This window comes from Rhincodon typus, chromosome 25 (assembly GCF_021869965.1).
Source record: "Rhincodon typus isolate 14 chromosome 25, sRhiTyp1.1, whole genome shotgun sequence".
Classification (NCBI taxonomy): domain Eukaryota; kingdom Metazoa; phylum Chordata; class Chondrichthyes; order Orectolobiformes; family Rhincodontidae; genus Rhincodon; species Rhincodon typus.
In genome coordinates, this window is record NC_063356.1 from 12240946 (window position 1) to 12256016 (window position 15071).

The 15071-nt window shown below is 40.2% G+C and overlaps 1 pseudogene; it reads left to right on the top strand.

The window, feature by feature from the left end:
* LOC109919766 overlaps positions 1 to 11565 on the top strand; it is a 30430-nt pseudogene extending 18865 nt beyond the window's left edge.
* Positions 11566 to 15071: the final 3506 nt, after the last annotated feature.

Below are 15071 nucleotides of genomic sequence, written 5' to 3' on the forward strand. Positions count from 1 at the left end.
GGAGCAGAGAGGCTGACGTTTCGGGCCTAGACCCTTCATCAGAAAAGCTCCTATGATGCTGCTTGGCCTGCTGTGTTCATCCAGCCCTGCACCTTGTTGTCTCGGATTCTCCAGCATCTGCAGTTCCTACTATCTCTGTTGCATTCTTTCTTGGTTTATCTTTAATCTTGTATTGCTCAACCTTATCATTGTATTTGTAGTTAAAGACTATTTAAACATCTTAATGCTAATTTGTTTATATAAAAATCTACAGTAGAACAATTTAGTTATCAGTTTGTGATACTGTGACTTTCAGCAATGAAGGTGAGAAGCAAATCATTTATTAATCACAGGTATAAAACCATCCAGACTGCATCAGTCTCCAGCACAACTGAAGAAATTGTGCAAATCACTTCTGCTGGCCATAGCTTTCTGCGACCACACAGCAAGCAGCAACCTGAAGTGGTTGATAATTTCACTGATGTGTATCCAGCTCTCTGAGTGTCTCTACAGGTAGTCATTAAACCATCAAACAAATTTCTATCAGCGAATACATGCATCATTGTGTGCATCGGGCACCTATTATATTGCAATATATTTTATAGAGTTTGCTCATTTCGGGTTTGATTAAGGAAATGTTCCTGCATGTGATCTACTTGATCCAGTTCAGTTAAGTTAAACTCCTGCTTTTAATGTGTAATTCGTTTGTGGAGATGCTCAGACCAGTGCTCACTCTTTGTCCTTTCAGGATGCGTTTGCACAGAGGAAAGTCTATCCGGGAAGTCCTGAAGGAGAACGGGGAGCTGAAGCATTTCTTAGAAACTCACAGATATGATCCTGCCTTGAAATACCAAGCTTTGTACCCTGACTACCAATCTCAGACTGGGAATGAACCACTTCTCAATTCCATGAATGTGAGTTTAAAGAAAGTTCATTACAGAAGGAGTTAAAATACCATTGGTTATTTAAACCAGAGGACAATAAGACATAGGATCTTCCAGCCCATTGAGTCAGCTCTAGCATTCAATGAGATCGTGTCTTATCTGAAAATCTTTAACTCCACTTTTGGCCATAATCCATTATTCCCGTTACTGATTAAAAACCTGTCTGTCTCACATTTAATTTGATTCACATGCTAACATCTAAGTTAACCACCTCTCCTTCCAGTCGACACTACACTTGGCCCTTCATGCTGACAGGGTGTTCGAAGTAGAGAACCACAGTATTCCTCAGTGTGAGCACTGGCCGTTGTTACAAATTTACATTTAATGTAGCTGCCTTCCAGAATAAGGTGCTGTCATCCAAAAGTGGTCCGAGCACCGTAATTTTGTAGGCAGGAGCTGACTAGCTTCCTGGGAAAGGCACAGGATTTTTAGAGCATCTGTGAAGGAAAAAACAGAGTGAACGTTTCGGGTCCGGTGACCTTTCCACAGAATTGATGGTGGCTGGGAAGACGTCAGTTTATATGCAGCAAATTAGGGAGGTGGGTGGGGTAGGGAGTAAACGACAGGATACAGCCCAAAGAGAGAGAAAGACAGTTGGACAGACAAAGGAGTTGCTAACGATCAGGCTGGGAGGGTGAATAGTTGTTAATGGGGATTGTTAGTGACTAGCAACAGGGGGTGTGTAATGGCAGGCTATGTGGTAACAAGGCCTGGAGTGTGGGGTGGGGGCCTGGGACATGGGATAATTTAGGTCCTAAAATTATTGAACTCAATATTGAGTCTGGAGGGTTGTAGGGTCCCCAAGTGGAAAATGAGGTGTTGTTCCTCCAGCTTGCGTTGGGCTTCACTGGAACACTGCAGCAAGCCAGAGACAGAGATGTTGGCCAGGGAGCAAGGTGGTGCACTGAAGTGGCAGGCAACAGGTAGTTCAGGGTCTTTTTTGCGAGCAGAACGTAGATGCTCTGCGAAGCAGTCGCCAAGTCTACGCTTCATTTCCCCACTGTAGAGGAGATCACATTGTGAGCAGTGAATGCAGTAGACTAGATTCTGGGAAGTGCAGGTGAAGTGTTGCTTTACCCGGAAGGTATGTTTGGGCCCTTGGATACTGGGGAGGGAGGAGGTAAATGGGCAGGTGTTGCACCTTTGCTGGTTATAGGGGAAGGTGCCGTAGGGCTGTGGGGAGGTGTTGGGGATGAAGGAAGTGTGGACCAGCTTGTCCTGGAGGGAATGGTCCCTGCGGAAGTTGCACAAGGGAGGGGAGGGGAATATGTGTCTGGTGGTGGCATCTGTCTGGAGGTGGCGGAAATGGCGTCTGATGATTTTCTGAATGTGGATGTTGGTAGGATGGTAGGTGAAGATAAGGGGAACCCTATCGCTATTGTGGGAGGGAAGAGAAAGGGTGAGGGTGGAAATGAGGGAGATGGGTCGGACCTTGTTGAGGGCCCTGTCAACAACGGAGCTGGGGAATCCTCGATTGAGGAATAAGGTGGACATTTCGGAGGCTCCCATGTCGAAGTTGGTCTCGTCTGAAAATATGCGATGGAGATGGAGGAACTGAGAGAATGGGATGGAGACTTTACAGGAAGTGGGGTGTGAGGATGTATAGTCCAGGTAGCTGTGGGACTCTGTGGGTTTGTAGTGGATATTAGTGGCCAGACAAGTGTCTACAGTCACTTGAATGGTAAAATAACTTCTTGTATTAACATGTTGGTTCAGTGGCTATCTGAAATCTACTCTATCTCTTCAAGGTCGGCAGCTCTGGCAATTTCACCTCTTCAGAACCAAACTGACTCATCAGATTGTAACTTATTTAGAGGAAGGCTTCTCTCCTCATACCCACCATGGTAGTAGCTTCAAAGCTTGATTATCATTTTGATAAACTCAAGGACTCACCAGAAAATGAATTCCCATTGCTTTTATTCTGTAGACATTCTTTCATTTCTGTTGTGGTCATGTAGTCATAAATTCAGAGTAAATTTAATCTAATTCTTATTTTCCAATTGGTTATGTAGAGTTTCTACTATGGCTGATTACTGTGGGTACCCCACCCCCGAGCTTTACTGTCCTATCTGACACTGGCTCATCTAACCTTTGGGTGCCATCCATCTACTGCAACAGTGCACCATGCGGTAAGTGAAGGAAACTTGCAATGTCATTACTCCTCCAAATCGGATTTTAACTCAAATTCCTGTCCATAGAATCTGAATTCTGAAGAAGGCTTTACCTTTCAGGGAATCATGCACGATTTAATCCAACCCAGTCCTCAACATTCACTTCAAATGGACAAATGTTCAGGATCTCTTATGGCTCCAGTAGTATGTCTGGATATCTCGGATATGATACAGTGAATGTAAGTATTGAACAAGATGTTACCAAGATGTACTGAACGCCTAATTTCAATGCATCAACCAGAGATAATTTATGCAATGATATTGTGTCAGTATTTAGGCATCAACGTGCACGAGATTGGTCTCATATCAATTCACTGTAGCAGCATTGTACAGGCAGTGAAAAAGTGAAAAAACTTTCAATTATATAGCATCTACTAAGTCTTCCAGGTATTTCAAAGCATCATATAGTTAATGAAGTACTTTGAAGTGATGTAACGAAGAGGAAGCAGCGATTCATGCAGAGAGCTCCCAAAACAGCAATGTGATAATAACAAAGCATTTATTGGTGATGTCAATTGAAGGTTAAATATTGGTCAGAACATCAAGGGTACCTCCTCTGCTCATCTTCAAAATATTTGAAGGGAATCTTTACACCAACCTGAGAGGGCAGTGTGATCTTTGTCTCGTTCATAGCACAGCATCTCCAATACTGAAGTATTCCTTTGATGCTGCACTGACATACCTGTGTCATGTTTTGAGCTTAAACTCTGGAGCGCAACTTACAGTCACTAACTTCTGATTCAGAGACAAGATGGGCACCAAATGTGCTGTGGTGGATGCTAACTACAAAATGCATCTGAAACGAAAAATTGCATTCATTTTAAACTTTCACCAAAATCAGGCAATGATGTCAAGTCTGTGGGTTCACTAGGGCTCAGATAAGACTTCCAACTTTGGTAACACAGCTCACTATCTGACAACAGAGCTTCACTGCTCATCAGACTTTCATGTGCTCTCAGTTTACTAGCTAACATCTTAATTTGAGGCCACAATAAGAATAGAGTCCAATTTTCCAATTTGCTTTCATTCATAGTCTTACTGCACAATGTGCTTATGTAAAAGTATACACATAGCCGTATGGTCAAGGTTGAGGGAATCAAAGTGCAAACAGTTTGTGGCTCAGCCATGGAGTGTCTTAAAACTGCAAAATTTTTATAATGATTTCTGCATGATTTATTCTGGTCACATGTACTTAGGTTCAGTGAAATGTTTTGTCTTGCTTGCAGTACGATACAAAGATTGGTGGAGTTGCTGATAGTGAGGAGTATTGTCAGAGGATACAGCAAGATATAGATCCGTTAGAGGCATGGGCAGAAAAATGGCAGATGGAGTTCAATCCGGACAAATTGAGGTGATGCATTTTGGAGAGTCAACTACAGGTGGAAATTATAGAGTGAATGGCAGAACCCTTAAAAATATTGATATGCAGAGGGATCTGGGTGTACAAGTCCACAAATCACTGAAGGTGGCAGCGTGGGTAAATAAGGTAGTAAAAAAGGCTTATGCATGCTTGACTTCATTGGAAAGGGCATTGAGTGTAAGGATAGACAACTTATGCTGCAGCTTTATAGAACTTTAGTTAGGCCACACATGGAATATTGCATACAGTTCTGGTTACCACACTACCAGAAGGATGTGGATGCTTTGGAGAGGGTACAGAAAAGGTTTACGATGCTTCTCAAATCAGCACATTGTATTTCATTTTATTTCTCTTCTCCTCCTCGAGGTTGCTGGCATTTCCATTTCAAACCAAGAGCTTGGTCTCAGTGAAAGCGAATCGGGCAGTAATTTTTATTATGCTCCATTTGATGGAATCCTCGGTCTGGCGTACCCACCTCTCTCAGCAGGAGGGTCTATGCCGGTGTTTGACACCATGCTAAAAATCAACTTACTGGAAGAGCCTCTGTTCTCGGTCTACTTGGGCAGGTAATGTGTAAGTGTTAGAGACCTACAGATCGCAGCATTTTCAATAGAGCTTCATTGATAGATTAGAACAATCCCAAACTGTTAGCAAAGCAGAGATGGGAAGATTTTCAGTCTAAAGCAATTCTTGACAGCTTAAATGTTGAATGGAAATGTGGACATGTCCTAAATTCACACATATCATGGCAACAAAGCCTATGTTGCCTGCTTGATCCCTTGCATCTAGTTATAAAGGTACCAGGAAGGAAATCACCCACTTTGGGGTGAAAATTTGAGATTAATTACTAATGTGAGTACGGCATTTCACAAACAGGTGTTGGCCTATAGACTGTATCTGCGCAAAAGCATGATTTTAAGGGATCGTGTTGACTTGTATGTCACGAATTACAGTATATTAAGAAATTAAAGTAGCAAAAGGCCACCCCCGGGTCCTGTTGTGCTATTCAATAAGATCTTGGCTTTTCTTTGACCTTTGCCCATTCATCCATCCCATCCCTATTTCCACTCTTGAGTCAAAAATTGTCCTACCTCAGCCTTGAATATATTCAATAACACAGCATCTACAGGTACAGGTTGGAAAAGTCCAAGGAGTCACACACCACTGCTTCAGAAGAAGGATTTAAGTTTCAGTCAGGAGTTAGACAGGAAGTGAGGAGAAGCGTGATATTAACCCGCGAGATACATTCAGTGACCCTGAAATATTTTACTTCTTCCAGGAATCCAAATAGTCAAGATGGAGGTGAAGTGCTATTTGGAGGGATTGACCATGGATTTTACTCAGGTCAGATTCACTGGGCTCCTGTTATTCAAGAAGTGTACTGGAACATTGCCATGCAAGGGTAAGCGATGGGGATGACAGTAACAATGCAGTTGTACAGCCGTCCATTCAATGCTCTAGTGCTGGCTACTAATACTGGTTTCCTGCGGGTGCCCTGGTTTCCTCCCCAAGTCCAAAGATGTGCAAGGATTGGCCATGCTAAATTGTCCGTAGTGTACAGGGATGTGTAGGTTAGGTGGGTTTTGGGGGAATGGGTCTAGGTGGGATGATCTGAGGGTTGGTGTGGACTTGTTGGGCCGAAGGGCTTGTTTCCACAATGTAGGGGTTCTATGATGATGATGATGAAATCGTCAGAGGATCACAGTGCATTTCTGTCACAAGTTCCAAAAGAGAAACAGCATGGCTGTTTCATTTTTTTAAATGTTTTTACTAAAGCTGCAAAATAAAATTCTGACTTTGAAACAAGAATGCACAGTTACCAGCTTGTGCGCCATCAAATATTTGTATGAATTCCTTTTATCTGCTATTTTAATAGATATTCACCATTCACAATAAGTGGATTGCTGGTTGCTGCAAAGCGTGTTTCGTTGACGAGAGAGAAAAAGCATTGAGATTCAGTGTACTCACATTTGTGAAATTGTGCTCCCTTATTTTACACAGCGCTTGAGATTTCATTCAGCAAAACCAGAAACCTGTGTTATAAGGAAAGTGGAAATAACCAATACAAGACCTCGACCATACACACAAAGACACACGCACACAGACACACACAATGTTAAATTAAACTGAATCTTATGCACTCATAATCTTATCTTATATTCAAACATATCTTCATTCTTCCCCCTTAACAAACCTTACCGCCTCTTGAACCTAATCATATTTGTATTACTTTCTCTAATCACTTCCTGTAGAAGGAAACTGCCCACTGCACAACTGTCTCTAAAGGCTCTCTTCCATTCTAACTTCTGGATTCACATCACTTAGCATTTCAACTTGCAAGCAAAAGGCACAATTTGCTTAGATCAACTTTTTAATTGTATTGCTTGATTTAAAGGGAACCTTTTTTTGACACTCACAATAGAAGGAGCTTCCCTAATCTTGACTTGGCCTTTGCCAAAACCGAGATTTTGCCAAACCATGGGAGGTGAAGCGTATTCAATGCACAAACATGTTAAAATTTACAAACTCACCTTGACTTGTATCGTTCAGCCTAATGGACGAATGATTTACCAGTTAAAAACCAGAAATTATGATTTCGAATACCCAAACTGGTCAAGAAGTAATATGAATAAAGATTGATGCACAGCCACTATTAGGAAAACAGAGCTACTGTGGGTGCCAGACCACAGAGATTGGTGGTCCTGAAGCTGCCAGATTACAGAATGACAACCTGTATTAGGAAATTACAGAATTTCTTTTGCAGACTTGAAACCTATTATGGAATTTAACTTTATAAAAATTGCCGTACTTGTTTCCAGCATGGAGCTCTGTAAATGCCAATATTTCTGTCTGCCTTTCCTTTCGTTTTTCCTGAATGATCAAATGTAAAAATATTGAAAAAAGTAACAGGTGTAGGCCACTTGGCTTTGAGCTTGCACTGTCATTTAACATGACCATGGTTGTTATGTATTACTGCGTTACAGAAAAGTTTACAACTTGTTCGGGGATTGTGCTTCACATTAAATTTAAGCAAAATAACAAAATTCCATGGAAGCCCTATTTTGGTTGCTAGGAGTTTGTATGAAATAAGTTAGGGCAGTTTGTGGTGAACACATTGACAGTGTGTCTCTGGCACAAAACTGCAAAGCTGTAATGTTGGTTTGCATGGAAAGTAGAAAAATCTATTACACAGCACAGTCTTTTGAGATGTACTCAAAAAAATGTGGAAATGGGAAATCCTTTGGACAGCATGTGGGACTAATTGGATAGTTCTTTCAAAGAGCCAGCGTTATATTATGGACCAAATTGCCTTATCCTATGCCGTATCATTCTGTGATATTTCTGTGATTCTAAGTATTGCTCAACTGCAATGTAACTGCTTTGATTTTGCTTCCAGAAATATAATAAATACTTCTCTCTTGCAGTGTGTTTATCAATGGACAGCCTACCTTCTGCTCCCAAGGCTGCCAAGCTGTAGTCAACACTGGAACAGCACTAATCACAGTTCCATATGAATACTTAAGAATATTGTTACAGGAAATTGGTACATCATACGAGAATGGTGAGGTAAGTTCTTGTAAGAGATACTAATTGAACAAGGGTCCATCAGCACATTTGGGAATGTTGCACATGCTGACAATGCCAAACTGCAGATCAATTGTTGTTACTTATACTTAGGGCATATCTGGTCATACTTATCACAATTAAATAATACTGCATTAATGACTGAAAATATCTGTTTCCAAACAACATACATCCTATTTAACCAAATGTAGTTTTGAAGAAATGAGATTGTCAAATGGCATTTAAAGGAGAAAGGAATTACACAGTGGATTAGTGTGGCATAGACTCCAATGCAATTCAAGATGATCAGGTTAAAGTTTCTTCACTCTGGTAGCTGGAATGGTCTGAATTAAAATTAGGTTGAATCTCATTTCCTCGAGACTGCTTCTGATTCCGTTGGGGTTGCTGCATGCCAAAATGTATGTGGAAACTGGGCTAATAACATCGATGTTATTGGAAGCGCTCACCTTATTTACATTAAGAAGAAGTCGAAAGCAGCACCGAACTATTCTTATCCTATTTTCCCACACTCGGCCCATAGCCTTAAATGCCTTGGCATCACAAGTGCTCATCTAAATACTTCTTCAATGTTCCGAGGGTTTCTGCCTCTACCAGCCTTACAACAGGCAGTGAGTTCCAGATTCCAAACACCCTCTGGGTAAAAAATGTTTTCCCTCACATCTCTCTAAACTTTTTTCCCCTTACCTTAAATCTATACCTCCTGGTCATTGATCCCTCCATCAAAAGGGAAAAGTTTCTTATCGTCTTACCATATTTGTGTCCCTCATAATTTTTGCATCTCAATCATGCCCCCTGTCAAAGTCTTCTGCTCTAAGGAAAACAGCCCCAAATAATACCAGGTATCATTTCACTTGACACTTTCTTCCAGGGTCAAAGAAATGTAATTTCTGGCATCATTCTCCCACTCTGTCTTCTGATACTAGCCAGTCAAATTGAAGAATTCTCATGGATGGCAAACCAGAAAATAACAAATACGTTTTATCATATACTTTGTACATTTTAGACTTGGAAAATTTCCCACATCAAGAGGCAGCATATGCTTATATCTGCTTCTCATAGCTTGTTTTTCCTGGAGCAAACCTTAGATGAAGCACTGTTGTGTTTTCCCACCTGAACCAAGTTTAAATAACAGGTGGGAAAACACAACAGTGCTTCATTGGAGGCTGCACTGATGATGTTACCCAGGAGGGTAATGAAACGTCTACAGAATAACAAACCAGCTCAGCAAGCCAACCAACCACAACATCCACAACCCGAGCTACAAATCTACTCTAAAATCTTAGCAAGCCTTAAACCAGGAGATATAGCTTCACAGGCATCATTCCATATCATTCTAGAATTTAACAGGAAGTAAAATAAAAGTTGAGATATACACATGAGCTAAAGATAGAAGCTGAAATGCAAGCAAACTTAGAAAGGGTCTAACATTTATTACATTTTTTTATCATGGAGAAATTAGACATTCTGCAAATGCAAAATTAGTTTTCTTTGGTCAGAGAGGATGTTCACAATATTTATGACCAACAGTTATAATTTAGTACACCATTTAAAACTTATGCTAATCAATTGGCATTGTGTTTTTTTTAATTTTTATCATGAGAATGGAGCTGAAAAGTGGAAGTTTACATCAATTAAATCATTGTTAATTGCCTTCCACATCAGACTTCAACAGTGCACTCAGTGGAGGAGCAATGAATAACTGACTGAAAGTTCTGTGTTAGCCCATTCAACTGCACGTACTGATGTCATACGTTGCTCTCAGTTTCAATATGATGATGATGAATGTTGATAGCTTCATTGTCATTCCAACCTCAAATTCTGCACCTATTCAATCTGCTTATAAGACAACTAGTTACAGTGATAAAATATTGAAACTATTCATTTTACACCTTATTCTCAATCAAATACTTCAATGAAGTTTCTTATGTTAATGTGGCATATGTAGAACAGAGAATGGGGGCCTCTTGAGATATCACATTAACATCATTTCCGATTTGAATTATACAATCTATTTGGCTGGTTATTTGTTAAAAATAAATTAAATTCCAAGGTATTTATTTTCCATGTTCTAATCAAACATGAATCAATGTTGCCTACTCTATTTCACAGTTTGTTGTCAACTGCAACAACATCGCAAACATGCCTTCTTTGACCTTTGCAATCAATGGAGCTGAGTTCACACTTCCACCATCAGTATACGTCCTTCAGGTATGCATGTACTAAACATATCTTGTATCTATATAGCCTGTTGAATGTAATTAAAAAATCCCAAGGCACTTGATGAGTTCTATGAAGTGACAAATACACCAAGTCACATAAGGCACACTAGCATAGATAGCCAAAAGCTTGGTCAATGGGGTATATGTGAAGGAAAGCCTGAAAGGAGGGCAGAGGTTAGGGGAAAGAATTTCCAATCTTTGTGCTTGGATTGTTGAAGGCATAACCAACAATGGTGAAGTGACTAACATCAGCATGTTCAAGAGGACAACAATAATCACTAGGGATCCCTGTCCCTGTTGAAGATGGTTGAGAATGGCCAAAGCAGACATCTATCTGTTTTTATGGTGTAACATGAGAGAGGAGGAGAATTATGCTTTCTGCTTGTAATTCACTTTGCCTATCCGCATCTCTCATGTGAGGTAAGCTTGTTGCACTTAATATTGCATTTTCGAATACTGTGGAGCTGTGAGGCCACTTGTCTCGGTGACTCAGAGGGGACGTTCCTCCTCCATGCTGTAAATTCTATCCCAGACACGGAAGAGAATTTCAATTCAGGAGTCTCTTGATACCTTTAGTACAGTTTACTGATTCTCCTTGATAGAATAGAGGATGGTCCTAGGGTATGGCACCTTTGAGCCTTGATCAATAGCCAATGAGCATCTGTAGAGGGTGTTTTGCATTTAAACTGGATGAATCATGTCAACCATTTTCTGGACTTTAATGAGTTTTATTCATCACTACATAATCAGCACATGCTGTAAAAAAAAACACATTAGGATGTGGAATAAGTTGATTTCTTCTGGTTAAGTTTCAGAATCCTCCTGTCCTCCTTCCTGACAAAGACTTCGTTTCTTGCTCCTCCACCCTCCCTATCTCTACTGATGTCCTTGCCTAAAACCTGCTACACTGCTAACTTCTTCCAGTCCTACAGAAAGATTATCACAGGAGGAGGGGGCTTGAAGCAGAAAATGATACATTTCTAGGACTTTATTTACTTAAGTTAATTGATTTGTTGAAAATAAACAATTTAATTGTGAAAGATCCTCAGCTAATGGAGTTTCATTATCTTACAGAACAATGGGTATTGTACCGCTGGGTTTGAACCAACGTACCTCCCTGCCCTACCGAATACGGGCTGTTGTGGATTCTGGGTGATGTCTTCCTCGGAGCTTTCTATTCTGTTTTTGACAGGGGGAACAACAGAAAAGGATTCGCTCCAATTGCCTAAGCAGCATTTATACAAATTCAGTTTGATATTTCAGCATATAAAGCAGGAATTTTTAAGCCATTCATTTCTTTTGTCCGATAGCCTACTATCCTTTTGACATATTGGTTTCAATAGTAATAAAAATCAGGAAATTTCTATAATAGGCAGCAGATCTGGAATAATATTTTACAGACAAGTATCAAGGTGCAAGTTTACCCCTATCTACTTTATAGTAGATGGATGGCAAACAGTTACTCAAGGTTAATGGGGTTGCACTGGGTAATATTTTACTCAGAGGTTTGTCATTTAATCACTCCTGTTTTCCTCCCTTTATCTGGCCCCCCTACTTGCTGAAAACCTGTTACACACAATTCCTACAGTGCAGATAAAGGCCATTCTGCACCAACCCTCCAAAAGCATCCTACACAGACCCACAGCCGTGCCCCATCCCTGCAACCCCACATTTAGCATGGCCAATCTACCTAACCTGCACATTTTTGGACTGTGGGAGGAAACCGGAGCACCCAGCAGAAACCCACGCAGACATGGGGAGAATGTGCAAACTCCACACAGATACTCACCCAAGGCTGGAACCGAACACCTGTCCCTGGTGCTGTGAGGCAACAGAGATAACCGCTTAGCCATCGGTGCTGCCCCATATCTATACGGGACACATCTCTAACTTTTTCCAATGCTACTGAAAGATTGTTGGCCTGAAATGTTTTCTTTTTCTCTCCCTACAGATGCTGCCTGATTTATTTGAGTATTTCCAGCATATTGTGTTTTAATTCGAGACTTCAGCAATACTTTGCTTTTAAAAATCTCTGTCTGGCTATCCACCCTGTCTATTTGTTGAAATGTTAACCTCTATGTGCTGTTGTGAAACAATGATTTGAAATAAACAAAATTGCAACAAAAACAAAGTCATTGTCTTATTCTTTTGTTCCCACATGAAGCAATAGGGGAGTCAATTCAGCCCATCATCTTTTTGCTGCCTCTGATTATATTAAAAATAATAGCATAGAGTTTTATCTTAGCACACAACTCTATCATTCAGCTGTTTCCTACCTTATTTTACTAGCAGTGAGAAATAGAATCTTGGCCATTTCTTGCCAATATCAGTCTGCAATTTTGTCATTTTGTCCACTCAGATCTCTTAAAAATCGTGGGCATAATTTTCACATTCGCTGATTGCATTTGAACAGTTATTAGTACATTACTATAAATAAACTGCTTTCAATTACAGTTTTTAAGTAAATTACATTCTGTAAATTAATGACTTCTTCAGTTCAATTATTGATTCAATTTGTGTAAACTTATTGATTAGGAGACTCGACCTCTTTAGAAAACAGCACATTTTGTTCATCTGACAGCCACAAGAGGACATCAACTTTGTTCTATAAAAATGTCAATTTATTTTACATTCAAGAAACTCAGTGTCTGTGAAATAGATTACTGACAGACAAGGGAGTCAAGGGATATAGCCTAATACTGTTCCTAAACCCAACATTCTGACAGTCGGTTATATATTTCCCAGGTCCTCTCTGGTTGAGTGTTCTCTGCCCTTTCTGGTTAGAAGACAGCATAATTAATGAGAACTTGTGCATTATTCACCAGCTACTGCATTGTTACATGTCACACCATGTATACTCCTATCTTTACAGAGGGCATGTACCAATGACTGTAGAGAGATGACACCCATTTTCAAGCTCGCTAACTGGTTCTGTCTTATTTATTCACATGTATCCCAGTTCACCGAGCCGTTCAGCAGGAGAGAGAGTGGAATATTCCTGGCTTGCATTCAGACTGTGTGTGGATGAATATCTCACAGTGCCAGGGACCTGGGTTTGATGCCAGCCTCAGGCGACTGTCTGTGTTTGCACATTCACCCCGTCTCTGTGTGGGTTTCCTCCGGGTGTTCCAGTTTCCGCCCACAGTACAAAGATGTGCAGGTTAGGTGGATTGGCCATGCTAAATTGCCCTGTAGTGTCCAGGGATGTGCAAATTAGATCGGTTAGCCATAGGTAATGCAGGGTTACAGGGATAGATTAGGGGACTGATTCTGGGTGGGATGCTCTTCAGAGAGTCGGCATGGACTCAATGGGCTGAATGGCCTGCTTCCACGCTCTATGATGAACTAAATCACAATGGGGATTCCACAAACATTGATGTAGACTAAGGACATCGTCCACATCAATAGAAATTCATAGAAAAATGCTTCTCAATTGTATGACTATTTTGGCTGATTGTCATGAACAGAAACTTATAAAATAAGTATGTTTTAAATCGTGGGCTCTCTCTATTTAGCAGGGAATTAATATTTCAAATGGCTAAATTTGCCAGTCCTTAGGTGTTGGTTCTTCTGTTTCAATCTGAGTCTACAATCATAACAATATCCCAACATGAAACATAATCCCAAATAACTCAAAGTTCAAACTATTATATTCACATAAAATGGAAAATATGAGATAAATTATTGGTTGGTTATTTTCTTATGTACTTAACATTGCTAGTTGACTGGGAAAAAGGTTATAGGACTATTGCCTTATTTTGGAATAATTTTCATTACATTATAAACATTGGAATATTGCTAGGTGAAAATAGCTGCTTTCAAAGTGTTACTGCAAATGAATCACCTCAACAAGACTCACTAACAGCATCAACAATGGCTTGCATTTATATAGCACCCATAGCGCAGAAAGGCACCGCCTGTTTCACAAAAGCCAGAATCAACGATGAACCAAGGAAAGAAGAATTTCTATCACATTGGTGAGAAATAGAAGTGAACAAGAACTTCAGAAGTAAAGATGCAGAGATAGAAGAGAAATCATTGCAAAGACATAGGCTACATTTACTGGTCAGAGTGAAACCGAGTCATGCAATTGTGGATTAAAGAGTTAACTATACTAATATTCTGATAATAGTTACTGATTCTGTGCAAAGGGAGTGGTATTTTTATGGTATCGGATCACATGAGACTGAAATCTGATGGAACTAAACACTAGTGAGACTCTTCTTCACCATGTCCATCTGTATCATTAACAAGCAATAAATATTCACAGCTAGAGGCAGGATTGTATACAGTCTTTGAGTGCATAGCGAGGTTGGTGATGTAGTGGTAATGTCACTGGACTCGTAACACAGAACCCCAATTTAATGTTCTATGGTTATCGAGAACAAAAGAACGTTACAGTATACTAATAGACCTTTCAGGTCACCAAGACTGCACTGACATGTGATGCCTTTCTAAACTAAAAACGTTTTGTCTCTACACTGTCATATTCCTCTATCATCTGCCTTAATTATTGCTATTGTATCCGCCTCCACCATCTCCTTTGGCAGCACATTCCAGGCACCTCCCACCCTCTGTGTAAAAAACCTGCCTCTCACATCTCTTTAAACTTAACCCATTTTACTTTACTAATGGGCTCGAATTCTACCATGGCAGAAGGTCTAATTTAAGTTCATTTTTTAAAAAATCTGAAATAAAAAGCTAGCCAATAGTGACCATGTAGCCACTGTTAATTGTTGTGAAAGCCCAAGGTCCTTTAGGGAAGGAAATCTGCTATCCTTTTCTGGTTTGGCCTAGATGTGACTCGATTCAT